The sequence below is a fragment of the Mixophyes fleayi genome, chromosome 1 (genome assembly GCF_038048845.1).
Source record: "Mixophyes fleayi isolate aMixFle1 chromosome 1, aMixFle1.hap1, whole genome shotgun sequence".
Lineage (NCBI taxonomy): Eukaryota > Metazoa > Chordata > Amphibia > Anura > Limnodynastidae > Mixophyes > Mixophyes fleayi.
The window spans coordinates 370,566,893-370,593,683 of NC_134402.1; the positions used below are offsets into that span (position 1 = coordinate 370,566,893).

Sequence of the window (26,791 nt, forward strand, 5' to 3'; positions counted from 1 at the left end):
CATAATTTAATGGGGTGAGGTAATATTTAAAGCTATCCTAATTACTCAGAAAATTTAATAATTAAGTTTGCACTGTATCTTAATGTCATTAAGTGGTTACATAAGAAAATAAATATATCACTCTACTTGTGAATTTCTCCAAAAATCTTCGGCATTCAGGAATTGTTCACATAAATCTGTCTTTTAATAATATTCATTTGTGAAAGTCACATTGAAAATATTAGCATGCGATAATGTGCGCCTCAAGTACAATGGAATGTATTGGTAAATGTATGAAGGCGAAGTAATAGTAAATATATTAGTTAGTACTGTCTGTTTTGCTGCACTTTGCAGATTTGGAATTGAGACATTAACATTCGAGCAACAGCAAATTATGCTGATACCCAACCTACACATTTACAATAGAGATGATCAGGATCGGTTTTCTGAAAACCGAGCCCACCCGAACTTAGGGGATCCAAGTAGGCTCGCGAGCCGGCGCGGTACTTTAGCGCGTCCTCAGATATTAATCAAGGCAAAATGTCATTGTTGCTTTGTTGGAACTGTCAGGTTTTGGATTCCATGAGTACCTGCCTCCCCAGGAAATCCAGCGCCATTGCTCACACAGAAACAGAGGTAGAAGTGTTCTTGGCACCCTCCATTCTCCAATGACATTGCTCTGTGCCATTGCTCACACAGAAACATGGGTAGCAGCGTTCTTGTCACTCTCCAGTCTCCAGTGCCATTGCTCACACAGAAACATGGGTAGCAGTGTTCTTGGCACTCTCCATTCTCCAGTGACATTGCTCTGTGCCATTGCTCACACAGAAACATGGGTAGCAGCGTTCTTGTCTCTCTCCAGTCTCTAGTGCCATTGATCAGTGCCATTGCTCACACAGAAACATGGGTAGCAGCGTTCTTGTCACTCTCCAGTCTCCAGTGCCATTGCTCAGTGCCATTGCTCACACAGAAACATGGCTAGCAGCGTTCTTGTCACTCTCCAGTCTCCAGTGACATTGCTCAGTGCCATTGCTCACACAGAAACATGGCTAGCAGTGTTCTTGTCACTCTCCAGTCTCCAGTGCCATTGCTCACACAGAAACAGGGGTAGCAGTGTTCTTGTCACTCTCCAGTCTCCAGTGCCATTGCTCAGTGCCATTGCTCATACAGAACAGGAAGGGTAGCAGTGTTCTTGTCACTTGACAAAAATTGACTGGAAATTAATGTTATTGAGGTTAATAATAATGTAGGCACAAAAAAAGAGCCAAATTATGTGTTTTTAGAAAAAAAATAGGGATTTTAGAAAAAAAATTGTGATCCAAAACCAAAGCACACAAAGGCGGTTTTGCCTAAACCAAAACCAAAACACAAAGTTAATCCAGATCTAAAACCAAAACACAGGGGTCAGTGAACATCTCTAATTTACAACCAAGCAATTTCACTTAGCAAATAAAAGTGTTCTTTCATAGTGTAATCCTCCTATAAGCTATTTAGCAAGCTATACAACAGTGTGAAAAAAACTTCATGGGTAGAACTCATTGTTGTAAATAAACTTAACTGAATATGACCAGAAAGCTCAGCAGATTTCAGCTAAAGAAAACATTACTAAATACACATAGTCATATTTTCTGTGTAGACAAAACAAATGTCTTAATTAGATATGGTCAAATCGAAAAAAAACTATGCGTTTGCACCGTCACTATAACACACTAACCTCCACCAGATATAGAAATACAGAAGTGTCATGAACATAGGGAACTTACAGTTACTTATAAGGGATGAATCATAACTGCAGTGTAAATATGTTATATTAAATGAATCCATTGATAAGTTCAGCTACGAAAGTGTAAAATGTGAAGACAAAGTCTGATGTAATTGTATATGATGGCTTTGCACATTCCAGTGTGAGACGATAGGAGTGTCACCTGTGGCATCTTCAAAGAGCTCTTGCTGTCAGATATATCCTGACTAGAGATGCTCAGGCTCAGTTCATTGAGAACCGAACACACCCGAACTTAGGGCATCCAAGTACCGAGTCGGCTCTGTCGCGCGTCCTTGGAATTGAAAACGAGGCAAAACATCATTGTGACTTTGAGTTTTGAATTCCTTTTTAAGAATTAACATAGAGAGGGGTGGCAGGGAGGGTGGACCCCCATTTTTATTTTCTGCCACTGCTGTGTGCCAATATGTCCTAGATGTGCTAGGAACTGCAGTTTGTTTGTGTCATTGCTCTGTCGCTTAGCATCCAGCCAGGTTGCTGCAGTATTTGTCCGAAAGTGTATGAAAATAATATTGTGACCTGTGAGGTGATCAAAATTTACTGCAAATGACTTGAAATTAGTGTTATTGAGGTTAATAATAATGTAGGAACAAAAAAGAGCAAAATTATGATTTTAGCATATTTTAGGATTTTTTCTAAAAAATCCAAAACCAAAACACACGAGGGCGGTTTTGCCAAAACCAAAACACGAAGCTAATCCAGATCCAAAACCAAAGCTAAAACCAGTTCACTGGGGTCAGTGAGCATCTCTAATCCTGACACAAGTTAGTTTTTGGACTTCTGAATAGACATTGTGGGGCCGGTCACAGCTGCACATCCTTGAAGCCCATACTGAGGAGCAGAAATCACACCAGGGTAGTGAATGACAGGTACGGGTGGTATCCGGAAACAGCTAAAATCACATATCTTTGGAAAAGGTATGTCACAGTGTCAAAATTTCATCATGTTTGTTATCAAAAAATGGACTGAGTCATAGGGGATTTATTAATAATAAAATTGTTTCTGTGTGACGCTCTACAGAAAAGTTAGGTCACATAGTGGAATTGGTTAGTAAATCGGGCAACATGCAAATGGTGATTGAAAAAAGTGTCACAAGCCACATCCCCCTGGGGGTAGAGAGAGGTGTGGAAGTGTCTTTAAAAGGCTGAGACCAGGTATAGCAGACTTTTTTTGGGAAATCAATTCACATTGATAAGCTGTCCATCTTCCAAGCCAATTTCCCATGGCACAAATTATGCAACTCATGTAAGTGCTATTCTGAATGTAACCCCTTTTATTTTAAACTGTTTTGCTTGTGTATGTCAATCTATTAATTGTTTAATTATTTTTTATATCTGTATGTCCTGTACTTTTGTATATTAAGTCTATAATTTAATATGTAATATGTATACTCAAACAAATCCATTAGCCTGTTTAGAAGAAAAATAGCTTGGCCAAATTAATCCTTTGAATGCCATTGTATGATTTGTTGATACATTTGATTAACAAGCTGTTTGTACTTGCATTTACAGTTGTGTAACAGTCTGGAGGTGTGAAGAGTTAACCCTTTGCTTGCTGCTGTAGGTCTTGCTAGTCTGTGGATAGCTAGAAGTCTTTGTGGCAGTGTGGGACAGTATATTGGGGTCCTATTGCCCGTATTCAATAGGTGGTGGCAAACCTGAAGTGTGTGAGGTGTGAGCGCTGTTTGGGGGTGATTCAGTAGGTCTATATCCTGTGCGATAGGTAAACAGAGACTGCGGGCTGGAATCGTGTGACCTCATACAGCAAATCAACCAAAAGTCATGGCAGGCAATTCATTATGCTATCAATATTTGTGAAAAAATGGGCACATTTTTGGCACACCTAAAAGGAATTCAGTGCCTGTGCATTTTCAAGAAACACTTAAAAAAAAAAACCTTTGGTCTCCACTTATAAGGCCCAAAAATGTAAAATGTGACAGTGTGTTCTTAAGACCCTTATGTCAGTGGTAATGAATGTAATAATGATAAACAAGCATACCTGAGCTACCCTGTAGTGATTCAACCTTATTACGATCCATTAAAATAGTGGTACAAATAAATATGTTCCAACTGCGCTCGCGAAGTGTTAATAAAGAAAAAGGGTGAATATTACAGCAGATTAAATAAAACACATCACATACAATGGCTGGAAATGACAAAACTAAAGGTGGTGTATCAATGCATACCAAGGATAGGACTATAAGATAGTCTGAATGGAGAAAAAACAAAACAAAAAAATCCTTGTGTCTATAAGTCCACAAAAAAACCAACACACAACGTCTCTGAAAAACACTTGCAGGATATGGAATTGCTGTCAATGAAGTATAAACCAATTAGGGATCAATCCAAGAAATCCACGCATGTCCACGTTTGCCAAGATAAACCTCAAAAAAGAAAAGAAAAGGAAAAGAGGGAGGGGGGGGGGAAAGAAAAGAGAAGGGAAAGTAAAAAAGGGGGAAGGAGGAAAAAGAGGGTTATGTCAGCTGGTAATATGCGCTATGATTGGTAAACAACAATATAGTGGTTGGAAATACAATTCTCAGACTAAATAAAAGTATGTGACTAGGAGGAGTTGACTAAAAAGCAGTTTAATAAGACCCAATGTTGGCCATATCAATAAACTACAATAAAACCATGTACAACATGAAACGTCAACTAAAATACAAATGAAAAAATGGAGTGATGACCGAAGTATGCACCACCGAACTCACGCTAATGTTGGTAAACGGCGTGGAAGCGTCGCTGGATGAAGGAGAATCAAGGTCCAATGATCTCCTTCAGAATGGAACTCCAGGACAGGCAGGCTGGTTGCAACAGTCGGATCGTGTATGCTGGAATCCGTGGGTGAGATGCGTTCCACAGTGGAGCGCAAAGTCACTTCCTGTCTACGGATACCATAATGGATCAAAAAGGTGTCCCAACGCGTTTCATCTCGGACGGAGACTTCTTCAAGGGTGATTAAGCAGAGGGTGATGTGCTGTTATATAGAGGAGTTCCTGGAAGCCATTAATTGTTACATCAAATGTTGATTAGATGATTAAGTGAATAAATGCACTGATACATCAAATGTTGATTAGATGATTAAGTGAATAAATGCACTGATACACCACCAGTATATATTTATGTATTACAGAAAAAAGCATAACACACAGAGAGGGAATAAATAAACAAAAAAACAACAACAGCAATAGATAAAAATATGATAAAACAAACGACATAAATGTATAACGTTAATAAACATAAAGGGAGTTGAATTGGGTCCAATGGTATGGTTTATCGAGAAAAGGTAATGTGTGTGTTTAAACCATAAAATTGCATTTTAAAGGTGTAACAGACTCATTAAAAATAGAGTGCTGTGTGTACCATGCCTAAATACAAACAAATCTCATGAATGACCAAAAACAGAACATTAAAATGACATATATATAACTCATAGAAGAACACACGTTAATTGTATTGGTTACGATAAACTCAAGAATTTGTTTAAAAAATTATTATTATGTAGACCAGAAAAGGAGGGACTGAATCTAAAATTCCCTTGTAGGGGGAACATCGGTTATAATAATTGAAAATAACATGAATTTGGGTGTGGTAATAACGATTGAAAATGACACAGGATGGTATGAACTGGAGAAGGAAAAATCGAAACTAAATCTCCTTATGGGGTAAAGTCGAGTAATAACACATACAGACTGTATAGATCATAATCATTATATATATATAATGATTAGGAAGCAGCTTTTAAATCATCGTGGCAGCGCATTCTGTGCTGAGGACTATTTCCTAAGGACTCAGTGATCTGGATCTTTGGCAACATGGTAGCGTGATAGTTACTGAATCCTGCTGTCCTGTTCCAGCTCAAAGATACCCAGATAAGCATATATCTTAATTTTTTAATGTAAGTGTACACCTGTATTTTACTCTGCAATAAATGTGTAACCATATGGTATTACACTATGAGAGTCTCCCCCCTTTTTTTCCTCTATATAAATGTGGCTACCACTGAGGATATATGAAGTTTCTGTTCATGCTCCTGTAAGTGTTAAGAATAACACCCCACCAACTTGAAGGAGAACCAAAGCTACTCTATGAAGGGACCGACTATACCTACAGATAAGCTTTAAAGTTCTTTTATCTGGTACGCATATTGGTATGGTGTTGGTGATCTTGGAAATACCTCCTCCTCTGTGTGTTTTTATCTTTACTGAATCACTTCTAATACCTGAGTGCCTATGTCCACTTGGTGATTTAAATTCTGGCTTTCGGTACACCTATCTGTATTGTTGAATACAGTATTATACTATGTGGCGCCCCTTCCTACTTATTTTGTTTTAGATTATTCCAGTCCACCAACTGGCTTTGTGGGAACTTTGGCAGCCTCCTGAACATAGGATATCCACTTCTTCCAAAGGACAATATTTGAATTGGAACTTGTCTATCTTTTCAGAGTTACGCGCTGTACTATCTATTGTATTTGTTTATATATATATATATATACAAATGATAGTGAGTCATAGGCCGTATTTAATAATTGATGTGAATTAGTCCATAGATGCAGAGTGAACAATAATTGTTGTCATAACAAAGGTACCTCATTGCATAATAACCAGTATCTTAGAGTACACATGTCGTACAGTAGAATGTATAAAGATAAAATCTATGGGGTGTATGGGAGTATACTTACCCGGTGGGTGCTTGAAAAAGTGGAAAGAAAAGGAGGGGAGGAAGAGGGGGAGAAAGGGAGGGGAGAAAGAGACCAAAAATAAAAAATAATAAATAATAAAAATAATAAAAATAATAGCGATAAATAACACAATATATAATATAGCATATATTGTATAAATAAATGTAGGGGGTCTTCGCCATCGAGGGCAAAACCAGGGAACACTCAAGGAAGAGTGTTCCCTGGTTTTGCCCTCGATGGCGAAGACCCCCTACATTTATATATATATGCTATATTATATATTGTGTTATTTATCGCTATTATTTTTATTATTTATTTATTTATTATTTTTTATTTTTGGTCTCTTTCTCCCCTCCCTTTCTCCCCCTCTTCCTCCCCTCCTTTTCTTTCCACTTTTTCAAGCACCCACCGGGTAAGTATACTCCCATACACCCCATAGATTTTATCTTTATACATTCTACTGTACGACATGTGTACTCTAAGATACTGGTTATTATGCAATGAGGTACCTTTGTTATGACAACAATTATTGTTCACTCTGCATCTATGGACTAATTCACATCAATTATTAAATACGGCCTATGACTCACTATCATTTGTATATATATATATATAAACAAATACAATAGATAGTACAGCGCGTAACTCTGAAAAGATAGACAAGTTCCAATTCAAATATTGTCCTTTGGAAGAAGTGGATATCCTATGTTCAGGAGGCTGCCAAAGTTCCCACAAAGCCAGTTGGTGGACTGGAATAATCTAAAACAAAATAAGTAGGAAGGGGCGCCACATAGTATAATACTGTATTCAACAATACAGATAGGTGTACCGAAAGCCAGAATTTAAATCACCAAGTGGACATAGGCACTCAGGTATTAGAAGTGATTCAGTAAAGATAAAAACACACAGAGGAGGAGGTATTTCCAAGATCACCAACACCATACCAATATGCGTACCAGATAAAAGAACTTTAAAGCTTATCTGTAGGTATAGTCGGTCCCTTCATAGAGTAGCTTTGGTTCTCCTTCAAGTTGGTGGGGTGTTATTCTTAACACTTACAGGAGCATGAACAGAAACTTCATATATCCTCAGTGGTAGCCACATTTATATAGAGGAAAAAAAGGGGGGAGACTCTCATAGTGTAATACCATATGGTTACACATTTATTGCAGAGTAAAATACAGGTGTACACTTACATTAAAAAATTAAGATATATGCTTATCTGGGTATCTTTGAGCTGGAACAGGACAGCAGGATTCAGTAACTATCACGCTACCATGTTGCCAAAGATCCAGATCACTGAGTCCTTAGGAAATAGTCCTCAGCACAGAATGCGCTGCCACGATGATTTAAAAGCTGCTTCCTAATCATTATATATATATAATGATTATGATCTATACAGTCTGTATGTGTTATTACTCGACTTTACCCCATAAGGAGATTTAGTTTCGATTTTTCCTTCTCCAGTTCATACCATCCTGTGTCATTTTCAATCGTTATTACCACACCCAAATTCATGTTATTTTCAATTATTATAACCGATGTTCCCCCTACAAGGGAATTTTAGATTCAGTCCCTCCTTTTCTGGTCTACATAATAATAATTTTTTAAACAAATTCTTGAGTTTATCGTAACCAATACAATTAACGTGTGTTCTTCTATGAGTTATATATATGTCATTTTAATGTTCTGTTTTTGGTCATTCATGAGATTTGTTTGTATTTAGGCATGGTACACACAGCACTCTATTTTTAATGAGTCTGTTACACCTTTAAAATGCAATTTTATGGTTTAAACACACACATTACCTTTTCTCGATAAACCATACCATTGGACCCAATTCAACTCCCTTTATGTTTATTAACGTTATACATTTATGTCGTTTGTTTTATCATATTTTTATCTATTGCTGTTGTTGTTTTTTTGTTTATTTATTCCCTCTCTGTGTGTTATGCTTTTTTCTGTAATACATAAATATATACTGGTGGTGTATCAGTGCATTTATTCACTTAATCATCTAATCAACATTTGATGTATCAGTGCATTTATTCACTTAATCATCTAATCAACATTTGATGCAACAATTAATGGCTTCCAGGAACTCCTCTATATAACAGCACATCACCCTCTGCTTAATCACCCTTGAAGAAGTCTCCGTCCGAGATGAAACGCGTTGGGACACCTTTTTGATCCATTATGGTATCCGTAGACAGGAAGTGACTTTGCGCTCCACTGTGGAACGCATCTCACCCGCGGATTCCAGCATACACGATCCGACTGTTGCAACCAGCCTGCCTGTCCTGGAGTTCCATTCTGAAGGAGATCATTGGACCTTGATTCTCCTTCATCCAGCGACGCTTCCACGCCGTTTACCAACATTAGCGTGAGTTCGGTGGTGCATACTTCGGTCATCACTCCATTTTTTCATTTGTATTTTAGTTGACGTTTCATGTTGTACATGGTTTTATTGTAGTTTATTGATATGGCCAACATTGGGTCTTATTAAACTGCTTTTTAGTCAACTCCTCCTAGTCACATACTTTTATTCAGTCTGAGAATTGTATTTCCAACCACTATATTGTTGTTTACCAATCATAGCGCATATTACCAGCTGACATAACCCTCTTTTTCCTCCTTCCCCCTTTTTTACTTTCCCTTCTCTTTTCTCCCCCCCCCCCCCCCTCCCTCTTTTCCTTTTCTTTTCTTTTTTGAGGTTTATCTTGGCAAACGTGGACATGCGTGGATTTCTTGGATTGATCCCTAATTGGTTTATACTTCATTGACAGCAATTCCATATCCTGCAAGTGTTTTTCAGAGACGTTGTGTGTTGGTTTTTTTGTGGACTTATAGAGACAAGGATTTTTTTGTTTTGTTTTTTCTCCATTCAGACTATCTTATAGTCCTATCCTTGGTATGCATTGATACACCACCTTTAGTTTTGTCATTTCCAGCCATTGTATGTGATGTGTTTTATTTAATCTGCTGTAATATTCACCCTTTTTCTTTATTAACACTTCGCGAGCGCAGTTGGAACATATTTATTTGTACTGTATTTACAAGGAGGGATTCCTTGGTTCCCCCGCTGCTGCGAGTGTGTCACCTAGTCTGATATTGAGCGCATATATATATTTATTACATTAAAATAGTGGTGGAAGTTTGTGTGTGCTCAGTGCTCCTGGGGAAATTGAAACCGGAGAAGCCGTTGCCACACAGGCATATGTCACAACATTGTATCAGAAGTACAGATTAAGCTTTGGGGGCATGCACACAAAAGGAGCTTGGCCATGCCACATTGGGTGCAGGACACATCTCCCAGGGGCTTGCCCAGCGCTTCAAAAAATACCCTTTAATTGCTAGCGATCGGGGACATACCTTTCAACTTTCCACAAGTGACAGTCACCTCAAATCAGAACCGTTGTGATGTGTGGTGATAAGATAAGAAACTATGGCGTAGCTTATGTTGGGGGTGAAATTACCTTAGGTGCCAACAATACATTTGCTATTTGTTACTGTGCATGCTGGGATGCTATAACTATTTTAGCTGTTTGTTGACTCAGCACTATTTAGAAAATGTAGGCTTTGATTAATTGTTTGAGTTCAACATCCTTCTTTTTCCTGAACTGCTAGAATCAGGGAGAAAAATTGGAAAGGAAATAAAACCAGTGGTGACAAGAGTGAATTATGTTAACAACAGTAATGCTTGCATGTAGTCAGAGCTGGATTATGGCTTTGGGGATCCCGAGGTCTAAAATTAAGAGCTGTGTCACATGAGAGAAAGAGCTCCAAGTAGGTGGTACATTAAAAAGGGCAGTCAGACCAATCTGATCATAAAATTAATATTTATTTAACACATATCCAAATTAGGGATGTTCACTGACCCCTGTGTTTTCGTTTTGGATCTGTATTAACTTTGTGTTTTGGTTTTGAAAAAACCGCCCTCACATGTTTTGGTTTTGGATCTGTATTTTTTTTGCAAAAATTACTAAAATCATAAACTGAGGCTCTTCTTTGTTCCTACATTATTATTAACCTCAATAACATTAATTTCCAGTCATTTCCAGTCAATTTTGACCACCTCACAGGTCACAATCCTATTGTCATCCAGTTTAGGCCAGAGACTGCAGTGACCTAGTTGGTTACTAAGCGACAGAGCAACGGCATAAACAGACGGCAGCTTATATCACATCTAGAAAACATTGCCACACAGCAGTGGCAGAAAAGAAAAGTGGTGCAAGATGGAATTGTCCTTCGGCCCTCATACCCACTCTTGTGTTGGATTGATATAATATGATTGATGGGCAGCAGACTAGACAAGGTTATAAAGTAGACAATATATTGACATCAACGGTATTATTAGGACAACAATTGAAATGTAGACAGTATTTATTAGGTTGACAATTAAACTTTAGACAGTATTATCCCTAATACTAACCCTGTCCCTATCTGTAGACCTGTCCCTAACCCTATCACTATCCTTAACCCTGTCCCTGTCCCTATCCCTGTTCCTGTCCCTATCCCTAGACCTGTCCTTAACCATATCCCTAGCCCTATAATAATACTGTCCACATTTGAATACTCTACTTAATCATACTGTCCACCATGTGAATTGGTGACCTAATAATACAGTTTATGTTGTGAGCAATGTCACTGAAGACTGGAGAGTGACAAGAACACTGTTACCCCTCCTGTTTCTCTCTGAGCGATGGTGCTGGACCTCCGGTGGAGTGAGGTGCTTATGAAATCCAAAACCCATAAGATCTAATGACGCGACAAAGACGCAACAATTTCAGTTCAGAGGAAGCGAGAAAGTATCAAGTCTCCTCAGTACTCTGATTTGGGATGTTCGGGGGGGATTGGTTTTTAGAAAACTGAGCCTGAGCATCCCTAATCCAAATATAATAGTGTATGGTGCAAGTAACAGTTTTGATATATATGTATATGAATATACATACACATGTATACAGAGCCGTGAAAAAATGAAATAATAGAGAAAGAGAACGAGAAGAGTAAGTAAATAACACTTTTTCTTCTTATATAATCATAGCGAACAGAGAATATGTGGTCATTAACATCAGCCCCATTTGAGCTTAAAATTCATACTAAACACAGAATATAGGGTGCTTCACGACTACTTGGAAGAAACTGGAGCACCCAGAAGAAACCCATATGAACATGGGGAGAACATACAAAATCCACACAGTTCACACCTACTGTGCAGCCATCACTCTATGTTCTTAAGTAGACAAATCTTTAAAATATGAGCTGTTGAGGATATTTGAGATGGAGTAGATCATGGTTATCCAACCCGCGGCCCACGCCACATACGGCCCAGCATGCCTGTAAATGTGGCCCAGCAGGAGTTTTGGTTGTGGCAAGGGGGCAGTGCTGAAAAAAAAAATCCTGCAAAAAAAATAAAAATACTTACCTTGCGGTCATGTCAGCTGGCGCTCCGGCTCCCTCCCCGGTCTCCTCCTTCGTGTGGCGCTCGCAGTGAATGTCAGGGGTGACGTCATCACACCCGACATCCATTGCGTAGCGCAGCACAGAGGAGTCACCCGCACGAACTATCAGCAGCAGTGAAAGATTATCCAGTATCTTATTGTTGTTACTCTGAATTTGGACTTTCTGCACCATGCAATTATGAACTAGCTGTGTTCTCTGTATGTATCTAATATAAATATTAAGAGATAATTGTATTTTTTTTTAATATTTTAAACCATTTTAAATGTGCAGTGCTGAGTAGGGTGAAAATTTCACCCACTGTTACCCTCATCGGAGGCTGCTCCATGAGCCATTTTTCCCACCACCCTATCTTTATATCTCTGTAGATTTCTATTAGTCCTCCTGATGCTACCTATATCGGTGACCATTTCAAACTGGTCAATAAAAAAAATGATTAATGGGTGCAGAAAGAGAGGTAAAAAAAGTTTTTGGCATTTAATTCCCCGAGCCCCACTAAGGGGCAGATGCAGGTAAGTTAAATTGTAGCTGGAAATGGGACTACTGCTTTAATCCTGATTCTGCAACAGGTTTCCTAACTCTTACTAACTTCATTTCCAAGTAAGTTTAATATGTTAACTATGTTTTCTATGGTTTTTTCGATGATCAGCTAACGTTAGTGTTAGTGTATTTTATGTGCGGCCCAAACCAACTCGTCGTCTTCCAATGTGGCCCAGGGAAGCTAAAAGGTTGGACACCCCTGGAGTAGATGGAAGCTAAAATGTTGCTTTAAATGATAAAAATATTTGGTCATGTGGCTTTTGCTCCAATAAAGCATAGTAATTTCCCTAGTTTCCAGGAACAGGCCTGGGTTTTAACTCTTGTCACATCCCTAAATTCAATATTGACCAATTATATGGTATAATAAAAATCTTAAACATAGCAGTTAAAAAAAAGGAAAGAAAATCAGCACCTTTAAAAAAAAAATCATTATCCTAATAAACCTAATGAACAAAAGGAAAAGTAATGATATAGTTGAAAAGGACACTGTTTTTTTTCCTATTTGTAGCTAACCTATTATTTATTACTACTTACTATATTGAGTCAGATAAGGAGACAAATCTTGATCATTAACACCCCCTCTATTCAGGCTTTCCCTGAGAGCCGTGATTATGCGGGTCCCTGCAGTACTCTAACACTTGTGCTCCTCACTCCATGTAACTCATGTGCTGCGGTGCCTCCCCCTTCTTACTCTGCACTGTGAGCAGCCTGTGTCGGCACACTGAACCTGCACAGCTTGTCATGTTGTGCTGTATGATTTCACAGAAGACGACAGGTGATGCGGTGCTTCCCCCTTCTTACTCTGCACTGTGAGCAGCCTGTGTCGGCACACTGAACCTGCACAGCTTGTCATGTTGTGCTGTATGATTTCACAGAAGACGACAGGTGATGCGGTGCTTCCCCCTTCTTACTCTGCACTGTGAGCAGCCTGTGTCGGCACACTGAACCTGCACAGCTTGTCATGTTGTGCTGTATGATTTCACAGAAGACGACAGGTGATGCGGTGCTTCCCCCTTCTTACTCTGCACTGTGAGCAGCCTGTGTCGGCACACTGAACCTGCACAGCTTGTCATGTTGTGCTGTATGATTTCACAGAAGACGACAGGTGATGCGGTGCTTCCCCCTTCTTACTCTGCACTGTGAGCAGCCTGTGTCGGCACACTGAACCTGCACAGCTTGTCATGTTGTGCTGTTTGATTTCACAGAAGACGACAGGTGATGCGGTGCCTCCCCCTTCTTACTCTGCACTGTGAGCAGCCTGTGTCGGCACACTGAACCTGCACAGCTTGTCATGTTGTGCTGTATGATTTCACAGAAGACGACAGGTGATGAGGTGCTTCCCCCTTCTTACTCTGCACTGTGAGCAGCCTGTGTCGGCACACTGAACCTGCACAGCTTGTCATGTTGTGCTGTATGGTTTCACAGAAGACTGCAGGTGATGCAGCCTGTATAACGACTGCATTGTAGGCGCAGCGTATCACCCATAGGGCGATTCCTCGCCTTACAACAGGCAATCTAAACCTGGATCTGGGGGGGCCACATGCCCTCTCCCCCAGCACTTTATGTATGGCTCTATATGGAAGGAATTGCATTTATTTTGTAAAATAGTCTCTGATGTTCTGATAATATCATGTTGCCAAATCATTGTTTAAAAATTGATTGAACAACTTCCATACTGTATTAACCATATTGTATTAATATTGTGATGCTACAAGTGTGAGACTTAAACCAGTTCTTGCTTCTGTATTATTGAAAATTAAGTGTAAGCATAGGTTCTTTACAAGCACCGAAGGTGGTTGGGTCTTGTGCATCTATCGATTTCTTTATAAGGCGCGACTGAGCTGGCATGGACTTAAGTAGCTTGAGGTTTCTACAAAAAACTATTTTCTTTGCATTTGACATTGACCATACAAAGAGAGATGTCAAATAATTGATGGACTGAGGTAACTTTAATATGTAGACCTCAGAATATTTAAGCCAACAGTGGATGTAGGTCCTAATTATAACATAGCTCTAGCTAATGGCTTTTCCATTATATGATGGTGAAATAAATAAATGGATGGTTGGGAAAGGAAAATGTGTCTAGCATCTCATAGCTTTTAGTGGAAATGAAAATGCCAAATCACATTTCACAGGTCAGTCTCTGGCACATTGAGCAGCCCTTTACTTCATCACTCTGTTGTTATTATTTTCATTATAATTTATTTGTAAGGCGCCATCAGGTTTCCGCAGCGCCAAACACAGTACAAACAGTTGACCATACAGGATAAAACAGTGCAGAACAAAAACCTGGTAAACCAAGACTTCAGAAGCTCCAGACATAGCAATTACAGAGAGGTTGGAGTAGAAGAAATGGTATAGAGACAGTTGGGAAGGGATCCCTGCTCGTAAGAGCTTACATCCAGGGCAAACAGACAGCAGGTACAAAGGGAGTCAGAAGAGGCGATCAAGAGCAGAAGGATCGAGTAAGGGCCTGGAAGGATTAGGTAATGACTGGTAAGTTTTGAGGAAGAGATGAGTTTTAAGTGCCCGTTTGAAGAAGCACAAGTTTGGGGACAGTCGGATGGAGTGTGGGAGGTCATTCCAGTGGAGAGGGGCAGCTCGGGAGAAATCTTGGATTCAGGAATGGGATGAGGTGATCAAGATGGAAGAGAGGCGGTGGTCATTGGGCAAGTGCAAGGAGTGGAAGGGGCTGTGGATGGAAAGGAAGTTGGAAAGATAAGGAGCAGTTGTGTGGGAGAGGGCCTTGTAAGTGATAGTGAGGTTATGTTATGTTATATCATGAGACAATATAATGGAAAGTATTTCTGAAAATTACTAAACATGAAGGGACATTATACTGAAATATAATGTATTTTATAAATATACAAACATGTTTTGTTGAGCTGGTCTTGTTGAATAAACAGGACAGGAGGTGAGAAGTGTTTTTTTCAAAAGTTGAATGGTAAAGCTAAATAAGGTGAGTATCATTTCATGTTAGCAGGATATATCATCTGAATGAGAAAAGAACGACTGACATCCATCTGTACAGACTGCTTCCATTTGTATCAGAATTCTGCAAAATCGGACACATACAAACATACTTGTTTTTATTGCATCGTAAGGATCAATGTTTGGAACATTTCACATAAGGACCGGTGGTACTCATTACCACAGCACTGTGAACCCCGACAACGTTTTAAACGACATGAGAATAACAATGCCTATAAGCCCTACAGTAATAAAATTACTACTTATATAATGAAATACAGGAGTGGGGTCCGGATATTGCCACTTTAAAACTGGCATTTTCAGTCTGTCCATACTAAATGACGTAATTTCATACTGTAGCTGTTTAGGCCAATCGTATTGGACACTGAACGGTGATTTCAAGTTCTGTAAAAACTGCCTGTCTGACATATGGTAAGTAGTCATTTTATTACTGTAGGGTTTATAGACAATCGTTATTCCCATGTCGTTTACAACAGTGTCGGGATTCACAGTGCCGTTTTATCGTACACCACACATAGGGACATCCCTTTCAGCAGGACAACCAGATGGGTATCTGTAGGAGTTGTTTGTCACCACAGTTGCCACTTGAGATTTCTAGTTTGACTGCGATCAAAGAATTGACACGGACTTCATGGTGAGGAAGGTTTCATGTATTACAGCCGTCTGAGGACATCCATACACACGGACACCTAGCCGTGGCTAGTCATATAGTGAAACGGGTACAGTCATGGTCAACCACTGTGTATCGTTTCAACTAATTTTCATTTCACTTTAGACCTGTTATTTGGTTCTTTGGATCTTTCAGTTCTGATGGTTCAGCCATGCTGCATGCAACACATTCATGTCTTCCAGGCACCCTGCATGTCTGAATAAATGTAATCATGTGCTTCTCCATAGCTTGAAGCTCATCCCTGTCCCAGATTTTTTCCTGCACTTCTTTACAACCTGAAAGGAAGCAGAATGTCCATTACGAATCTGTGAAAAACATAGAAGGCAACATGCTTTTGCATAACAAAACTATGTGCTACATCGACGTTTAGAAGCCTTGGCTGGGCTTTGGTCCTGTGTTGCTGGGTCCATACACTGTCTCTGACTAACAGGAAAGTGAAGAATGAATGCATGCCCACTTGTCTCACTATTTCAGGGGATTACTCATTCTCCAACTTGTCACTCTGTAGCTGAACCGGTTCTAAAAAGGAACAGATATGTAAATGACCGAGGTAAAAGTCAAAACCATACATCAGACACAAGATTTCCAACTTACCACCTGAATCAATGTCCATATCATCCCAATTCATGCCTTTTGAATTCAGTCAGTCTTCACTTCTCGAGAACCATTAAAAGTTTGCTGATCTTGGTGAGTTGGAGGGTACCTTCTGGGAGGCGGTAATACTGCCAGTGCACCCTAATGTCATGCCCAAGGAAGTCTGCCAATTGATCCAATTCTGTATAGTTTAGGTTGAGAACATTTGAAAGAGTGGCAACATGCTGTCAAAGCTTCGTGGATGACAGTGTTTGGGGATTCTTCGTTGCATACTCTCAGGCAAATAGGCGAATGGAGCCTCTGAAATGTGACAAAGCAGCTGGTCTGACAAACATATAAACATTTAGGGTGACCACTCCACATTCTTCACACTTTTCTGCAAGAAGTTCCATTCTGCTTTCCATTGCTGGTGTCGGCAGAATTGGAACTTTTCTCCCTCGTTTTCCCTATATTTAATCCATGTGAAGTATTGGCAGAGCTTCTTCTCAAGCTCGTAAAGTGCTAGGGCGAAGTATTTTTTGAAGAGAAAGTAGTCAACGTAATCTTGGAAACGTTGACCTTTGCAAGCAATGTTAAGCAAATCTCATTGGATAAAATACTTTGGTATGCTTGCTGTTTTTCATCAAGATACAAGTGCATGTTTTTCACATCTTCAGTGAAAGGTAAGAGCTGAGGCACGTTCCATTTTGACTCCTTATGAGATTTCAAGGCAGCCAATGAGATCAACTCATTCCATCTAGCCTCACAGGTCTTCCTGAACTTGAGTGCATTTTCAACTGCAGCAGTGTAGCCCTCATTATTGCTCGACATTCCACAATGCTTTATATCTTTTGAAATCCATGCCCAACGTTCAGTGACAGCGAGGGTGTCTTAAATGTATCGGTTTCATCATTATAGCCAGCTACCTATTTCTCTGTGTCTACTACTTGCAGAAAGTTTGATGGGATGGTAAAGTCTTCCTTCTTCGCCAAAGGGGTAGCTCTTCTGGCATGTAACAGTAGCCTTCCCATTTCTCGAAGCTTCTGATGGATGTACTCGTGTTTGCCGACACAGACATCTGACCTGATATGGTTGAAGAGATGCTGCCCCATCTTTATGATGCATTTGTCATTTTTGACTGTGTGTAGAATTCATCTGGGGTCATGTTACTCATAAGCTTCCAGAAGCCATGATTGACGTTAGGTGGAACAGGCTGAACAAAGGCACACACAAACTGGCATGGAATCAGAACACCACATCCTGTCCTTATCACCTCAGAGTGTGCAAAGTTACCTCTATTCCAAATATGTGCAAATTGCATGCACCTATCTTTCAAGTGCTTGGGAAATTTCAAGACCCAGGCAACTTCGGTCTCATTACAGTGGACATATTCCATATGCCTGGCTATTATTGAAAAGGGCTTATCACAGTAAAACCAGTACTGCTTTTTTTATATGCCATGGAGCCTTCACTTTTTTGGGAAATTGTTTGGACGAACACTGCCATCAGGTCGAAAATCTTTGTGCTTAGAACGTGTCTCTGTGTTCCTTTGCTTTGTTCCACTACCCTGCAATGGCGCATCACCGCTGCTGTTGCTGGTGTCTGAACCACACTCTTCTGAAGGATCATAGACATACTAGTCTCCGCTGCTCTCCAGGCTATATTCATCTGTTTCATCCCCCAATGTCCCCATTTTACTTTCAACAGGAGGATGTGACAGTGTCTTATCTGTGTTATGTGTAAAAGGGCATTGCCAGTGGGTAGTTATACATACGTATTGGTCTGTTGTTCCACTGACATCAATGTTGGCGTGCACACACTTTCCCCTCCATGTCAGAAACACATACACTTTTAGGCCGACAAAAGTGAATCGCTCGTACATACCAGATTTTGATTCAGAATATATTAACAAGGTCCTCTGCATTGACTAGTGTTGGTAAGTTTCGTGTGGACCACATTTTTTGTTCCCACTATAACAAAGGTCCATACAGTGCTATTGTGTAAACAGGTCAATGTCCTCACAAGTATAGAAATACAAGTACACACACACATACCTTTTATACAATAGTTTCTTCATGTATTTGATCCATATTCAAGCAAATTGTGACATTGACTTGTAAGACGAACTGATGGTGCTGGTGTTTATAGGTAGTAAGCCTGCTCTTGTTTACAAAATTCATGTCTTAATGTGATAAGCAAGTTCATATTCCTGTAATGTGATTGTTCTTACATTCTGGATTGCAGTGTCTTCATGAATCCAAATTGATAGAGTTTAGACTGAAGGTGTTATGCAGTCAATTTAATGGTAATCTTCTGATTTAAATGAATGAACCTATTGAAGTCAATGAGCTTTTTCATAGTAATATTAGTTCCATAGTGTGATGTTCCCTGCAAATTAGTAAAACTCATTTGCACTAAAACACAACTGAGTTTGGTCATTTTATTTCTGCAATGTGGTTACAGACACAGGAGCTCATTTTGGTTGTGTTACAGTGAATAGGGTATGGATTATTCAGTTGCTAAACTGCTTCGATGGAAGACAATGAGAACATTGTGTTCCACGTTTACCACAAAAGGCTTGTTTTTCAGAACCCACTGCAAACAGTTCCTGATTACAAACCCTCTAAACTTGTGAAGTAACACTGGTGCAACCCCTGTGTGAGACCTGCACTCTCGGCATAAACCCCACATGAGGCTCCCTTTCCCTCCTGCACCCCCACCACATCACTTCTATAACTCCCTAATCTGAAAAGCTGCTGATATGGCTTAAAAACGTGAAATAACAAAACTTAACATGTCACAATTCCCTTTATTATTTGAAGCAGCGTGTGGTCTTGCTCCTGTTTAAATCCAGTAAATTGTAAGGATATTTGTTTTGTCATCGTGGGTATTCATACCAATAAGTTACAAAAATACCAACGATTTCCCGTCCTGAAAAGGGTGTAGATGGGGCTTTGTTGGGAATTGGTTGGGCTGTATAAAATGAGGGCAGGTCTTGAATGGGTCTAAATGGGGCTTATTTTGTCCTGATTTGCCTGGGAAAATTTAGGGAGATGTGCAATTATTCCTATGAATCTATAGACTTCAATTCATTGGTTCTGGTTAGAATGCTAGGAAGATTTAGTTATACATACAGTAGTTATCAGGTAAATTGTTAAACTTGGTAATATACAGTTGTTTCCTGGGGGTACATGTATATATTCTATAAATGCAGTGGTCAAAGTGGAAATTTATAAGTGGCAGTATGGAAAATATAATGGGAGTGTGAGTGAATGGAATTTTCTAGTTTTGCAATGAAGGCAGTAGGAGAAGTGGCGGTATGGTATGCCACCATATACACCCACACTTCAACAAATGTATGTATATGTCAGAGCTGTGTCATGGCTCACTGTCCACATTTTACTTTGAGCAGGAGGATGTGACAGTGTCTTTATTGCCAGTAGGTAATTATTTAGGATATATATGTCACGAACGCGCTCCCAGCTTCCGTAACTTTGGGTGTTTGCTGTATGAGGTTACACATGATTCCAGTCCGCAGTCTCTCTCTACCTGTCACACAAGTTATAGACCTACTGAATCACTCCCACACAGCACTCTCACACCCCCACGCACTTCAGGTTTTTCCACCACCTATTGAATACGGGCACTTGTACCCCAATATACTGTCCCACACTGGCACACAAGGCTTCTGGCTATCCACAGGCTAGCAAGGCCCACACCAGCAAACAAAGGGTTAACTCTTCACACCTCCAGACTGTTACACAAATGTAAATGCAAGCACACACTAGGCTTGTTAGTCAAATGTATTAACAGATCACACACCGGCATTCCAAGGGCTAACTTGGTCAAGCTATATTCTTCTTAACAGGCTAATGGTTTTGTTAGAGTATCAAGGATGCCACTTACTAAATTTATAGATTTAATATACAAAGGTACAGAGCTTTCTAAGATAAAAAAAAACAATTAATAAACAATTAACGTAACATACACAAGCAAAAAAGATTAAAACAAAAGGGGTTACATTCAGAGTATAACTTACATGAGTTGTATAATCTGTGCCATGGGAAATTGGCAAGGCAGATGGGCAGCTTATCAATGTGGATTGACTGACAACTTGTTGATAACTGGTCTCATCTTTTAAAAGAAACTTCTACACCTGTCCCCAACCCTAGGGGTTGTGGTCTGTGGCACTTTTTTCAATCACCATTTGAATGTTGCCTGATTTACTACCCAATTCTACTATGTGACCTAACTTTTCTGTTGAGCGTCAATTTTATTATTAATAGATCCCCTATCAATCTACCCATCTGTTGATACCAAACAGGCCTAGGTATAGGGTACTAATTGAGCTTATACTCATTTCCTCAGCTTCTCTGTGTGGTAGAATTCTTAATTTGACATAGGAACTGCCCTTCATCGTGCTATTGAGGAATATGTGGTTGATCACTACTTTTATTGATTTTAAGCGGCATACTTTAAAACTGAATTATTCTTGTCTATATACTACAGCCAAGTCAGCACATGGTCTCTTTGAGCCAGACACCATGCTGAGCATTTCCTAAAAGTCTATTCAGGTGTCAAAACTCCATCTCAGGCCAGGATATATCTCACCTCAGGGGTCCTTTGAAGCTCTACCGGTGACACTGCTATGTGCAGAGTGACTGAATACACACACAACAGACCTTCTGACTTCACATTTTACACTTTAGTAGCTCAACTTATCAATGGCTTCATTTGATATACCATATTTACACCGCATGATTTAGGCCTTATTCCCCACAATTATGTGATAGGTTAACCCATATAAATAACTGTAAGTTCTCTATGTTCGCAACAATATATCCTAAATAATTACTGTTAGTGCTTACTTTTGGGAGTCATCTCTGTTGATATCAATGTATGTACACAGCACGGTGGCTGGGGTCATGAGTTTGATTCCTGACCATGGCCTTATCTGTGAGGAGTTTGTATGTTCTCCCCATGTTTGCGTGGGTTTCCTCCGGGTGCTCCGGTTTCCTCCCACACTCTAAAAACATATTGGTGGGTTAATTGGCTGCTATTAAATTGCCCTTAGTCTCTCTCGGTCTGTGTGTGTATTTTGGGGAATTAAGATTGTAAGCTTCAATGGGGCAGGGACTCATGTGAATGAGAATTAGTGGCGCAATGTAAATAAATAGATGATGATGATCTTTCCTGGATCCTTAAACAATTATGCTGATTTCACTGACTTTGTCAACATAAATAAAAGCATTTTATACTTTTGCACAAATTTTGTGCTTGCGCATATCACTATGTCTTTATATGTATATAAGATATATAGATATTAGATCATATCAGTGTGGCAATAGTGGCATTTAATTCCTTTTTTCTGTTCTAATTGATCTATTCAACATCATCTGTCTATGTGTTCAGCAATCAGGATTTTGTGAGCCTGTAACACAGTGTAGCATTACTGCACTATATGTGATTTCATACTATGTGAGGGTTACATTCATGAAATGTGTGTAGTAATTTAGCATTATCTGTGATTTAGCACATCTAGAAAATGTGATCTAACTAACCTGAGTGTCCTGGTCTTCCCCACAATCCCCTTTTCTTAGACCCAACATCCTTTACTCACAATTCTTATTTTGCCTTCAAAGTAACTCCAGATTAACCCAATTGACAATGTGGAGTCTATCCTAAGGGGCATAATTACTAAACGGTGGGTTTGAAAAAGGTTGGGTGTTGCCTATAACAACTAATCAGATTCTAGTTATCATTAGTTTAGTACATTCTACAAAATGACAGCTAGAATCTGATTGGTTGCTATAGGCAACATCTCCACTTTTCAAACCCGCAGTTTAGTAGATATACCCCTAAGTGTTTTACCTCAAGCGGGACCTAAAACGAAATCTGGGGTGGATTTCATGACCAGAACAAACTTCATTTCACCTACGTATCATGGTTTTTAATTTTAGAGTTATGGAGCCCTATTTATAACTAATAAATTGTTCCTCCTATTGTAAGGATTACACAGTGACTGTTAAGGTGATGACACCTTTTTTTCCAGTGCAGTCAATTTTCTTTTAATCACACACCAGAAAGACAGGATCTGACAGTGGAAGTCACACCCTTCACATTGTGAATACAGCTGGATTATGCTCCTTTTATAAGCCAAATGTCACATCTTTATTAATATGAGGATATCTATTATTATTAGTAAAGGTGTGACATCTGGCATGAAGAGGAGCACAAGTCATAACACTAGATATGTGCAGCTGACATTAACTATTTTGATTTTAGGAGGAGCAACTTGTTTAATATATTTAATACATAAAAAAACAAAACTTTTAACATCTCTCTTGCCTGTGAGTTACAGTAATACATTAATCATGCCAGTTATTGCTCACATGAAACAATAGCAGATTCTTGATAAAATGTTCGGAATGTGAGCTGAATTACCCTTTGTAATACAAACCACTTCTGTAAAATGTGAGGAAGGAAAGCAATCTACGTTTTGTTTCCTGGATACGTATGATTAGTAATTTACTCAGTGTTTCAATGAATGGAAATTTCTGTGTGTCTGTTGTTTCGGGCATTGATTTTGCTGATATCCCCCCCCCCCCCCCCAAAAAAAAAGTAGGCGATTAGCAAGTGTTTATCTGAAAATAATGAAACACTTCATCATCATCATTTATTTATATAGCGCCACTAATTCCGCAGCGCTGTACAGAGAACTCATTCACATCAGTCCCTGCCCCATTGGGGCTTACAGTCTAAATTCCCTACTATAGACACACTCAGGCAGACAGACAGAGGGGAAGACAGACAAACAGAGAGGGAGAGACTAGGGTCAATTTTGATTGCAACCAATTAACCTACCAGTATGTTTTTGGAGTGTGGGAGGAAACCGGAGCACCTGGAGGAAACCCATATATTTCCCGGACAGTTCTGGACATTAACACACTGGTCCGTTGGACAATATTTTTGATTTATCCACGTTACATCTATACGGGCTCACCACATACCTAGTGGGCTCATGCTGAAGCCAGGACTGAGACATATTTAGTTCTGTGGTTTTTGTTTTGTTTTTGTTTTTTGTTTTTTGTTTTTTGAAATTTGCTTTTTGTTTTTGTCCTCCAGAAGCAATCAATCATTTATTCATTTGTTTTGTTTTTGTTTTTGCACTATGCATGTGCTATTTGCATAACAATTGTTTGGTGCAATTGCACGCATAACATTTTCCGGCCGGAATGTGTTTTATGTACATCATGTATATCATGTTACAATAAATATCCATGATCTTTTATCTCACCTCACTCATTCATATATTATACATTTCAAACTGATTAGCGCCCAGAACCTGATATACATTTATTTAAACCCAGTTTCCTTCTGGGAGGGCAGGGATTCCCTCCTATACACCTCAGGTTCGTTTTTTGGCTGCTCCACATATTTAGAGGTAGCGCAACCCATCCTTTCTGTCCATATCCAAACAGAGAGGGAGAGACTAGGGTCAATTTTGATTGCAACCAATTAACCTACCAGTATGTTTTTGGAGTGTGGGAGGAAACCGGAGCACCCGGAGGAAACCCATGCAAACACAGGGAGAACATACAAACTCCACACAGATAAGGCCATGGTCGGGAATCGAACACATGACCCCAGTGCTGTGAAGCAGAAGTGCTAACCACTAGGCCACTGTGCTGCCCACATATTATTAATGATTAATCTTAAAAAATGAGAATTAATACCAGTGCATGGTCTAGAGCAGGGGTGTCCAACGTTTTAGCTTCCCTGGGCCATATTGGAAGACGATGAGTTGGTTTGGGCCGCACATAAGATACACTAACAATAACGATAGCTGATCATCCAAAAAAACATAAAAAACATAGTTAACACATATATATATATATATATATATATATATATATATATATATATATCACTTTTTTTTCAAATCCCCCTATACTTACCTTTCAATCGCCCTGTTCAAAAAATCCTTTCTAGTTATTATACAATAATCACTTTTTGTATTGTTTTGATGCAGTATCAATAAGGTTCCTTTAAACCAGGCATTGTATATCAGGGTGCCCTGACCAGGCCTGCGGTACCTGACATATACATCACTGTGACCCCAAATTGTGACCTGTTTTGCTAATTACACATGCTGGTCACCACAGTGACACCCAGTCCAAATAATTGAAGCAGTACATGTACTTCAGCAGCATGTCACTGACACACATTTCATGAAGTGACTAATTGGGGAAATGTGGGGTGATTGTTCTGTGTGTCACCTAATGCTTCCCAGTAGAGATGCTCAGGCTTGGTTTTCTGAAAACGGAGCCCACCTGAACTTAGGGGATCTGAGTAGGCTCGCAAGCCGGCTAGTTGCTTTCATGCGTCCTCGGATCTAAATCGAGGCAAAACATCATTGTTGCGTTGTCAGATCTCGCGGGCTTTGGATTCCATAAGTACCTCCCTCCCGAGGAGATCCACCGCCATTGCTCACACAGAGACAGGGGTAGCAGTGTTCTTGTCACTCTCCAGTCTCCAGTGACATTGCTCAGTGCCATTGCTCATACAGAAACAGGAGGGGTAGCAGTGTTCTTGTCACTTGACAAAAATTGACTGGAATTTATTGGAAATTAATGTTATTGAGGTTAATAATAATGTAGGGATAAAAAAGAGCCAAATTATGTGAGTTTAGCACAAAAAAATAGGGATTTTAGAAAAAAAATCCGGATCCAAAACATGTGAGGGCGGTTTTACCAAAACACGAAGTTAATCAAGATCCAAAACCAAAACACGGGGGTCAGTGAACATCTCTACTTCCCAGTAATGTTAGTGTAGGAGGAGTGCAGTGGACAGAAGTGGTGTAAACTGCACATGGATGGGAGATTGGATGGGAACATTTTGCTGCTGAGATTAAGTATTTAAGCATATTACATGCAACACAGTGTCGGCAATGCCCATCACGTCATGTGGACTGAGCTTGATTAAGAAGCTCTATTTTGCATTTTAGGTGGTAATTTTTAATAACTTAACTCATGAAGCAGCCCAGAGAATAAGAATAGATGGTGAGAATTGTATCAGACGTACATAAATAGAGGAATTTTATTGTGCCGAGGAAAATCACTGAAAATTAAGGACAGTTATCAACTTTATTAACATTTATTTTTACAGCACCAGCTTAAAGCATCTTGCACCACTTTTCTTTTCTGCCACTGCTGTGTGGAAATGTTTCCTAAATGTTCTATGAACTGCTGTGTGTTTATGTCATTGCTCTGTCGCTTAGCATCCAGCCAGATCGCTGCAGTCTTTGTTTGAAAGTGTATGAAAATAATATTGTGACCTGTGAGGTGGTCAAAATTTACTGCAAATGACTTGAAATTAGTGTTATTGAGGTTAATATTAATGTAGGGAAAAAAAAGCAAAATGATGTGATTTTTGCAAAAAAAAGTGATTTTAGAAAAAAATAGGGATCCAAAACCAAAACACGCAAGAGCGGTTTTGCCAAAACCAAAGCACGAAGTCAATCCAGATCCAAGGCCAAAACCAGAACACGTGGTTCAGTGAACATCTCTACTAATGAACTGTGTATTTAATGTACAACCTTGTTACCCATGAAGGCCCTGGAAACACGGTCTTCCTATCTCAGCCTTGGGCACATGCTGCTGTACTCCAGAGGCTTTGTAGAGTCATGCACATCACCATACAGCAGCAAGAGAAGGAAAGGTTTCCACACCAGTGCACCTCTATGCTGAACTAAGATTCTAAACCCTAAGGTTATTTCCTACCAGCTGAGGAGGTGACTGTATAGTCTCTCTATGCCTTCTTGATAATAAGGGTACGTTACACTCTCCCTTGGATTACACCAAGTGCACAGTTGCAAACTAATTTCTAGGCACAATCCCAGGGTTTAGAGATTTGTCACTGGTATTTCTTGTGCCTGGAGATTTCCCTGTTTTTCAGTAGTGACCAGCTGCACAATCAGACCTCTGTTTTATTGTACATACTAGATGCAATTTTTAACATCTATTCTTACTCTCCCAGACAGTGTACTTTACATTCATATTATACATTTACATTCAAGGAAAGATGTGGCAGTTTCTAGTTAAGATTAGGGGGGA

General features: G+C 39.5%; 1 protein-coding gene across 2 annotated transcripts in view; it reads left to right on the plus strand.

Annotated features, from left to right (window-relative positions):
• The window catches only part of MARCHF3 (membrane associated ring-CH-type finger 3), a 169,154-nt gene that overhangs the window by 114,762 nt on the left and 27,601 nt on the right, over positions 1-26,791 (plus strand). The window lies entirely within an intron of this gene.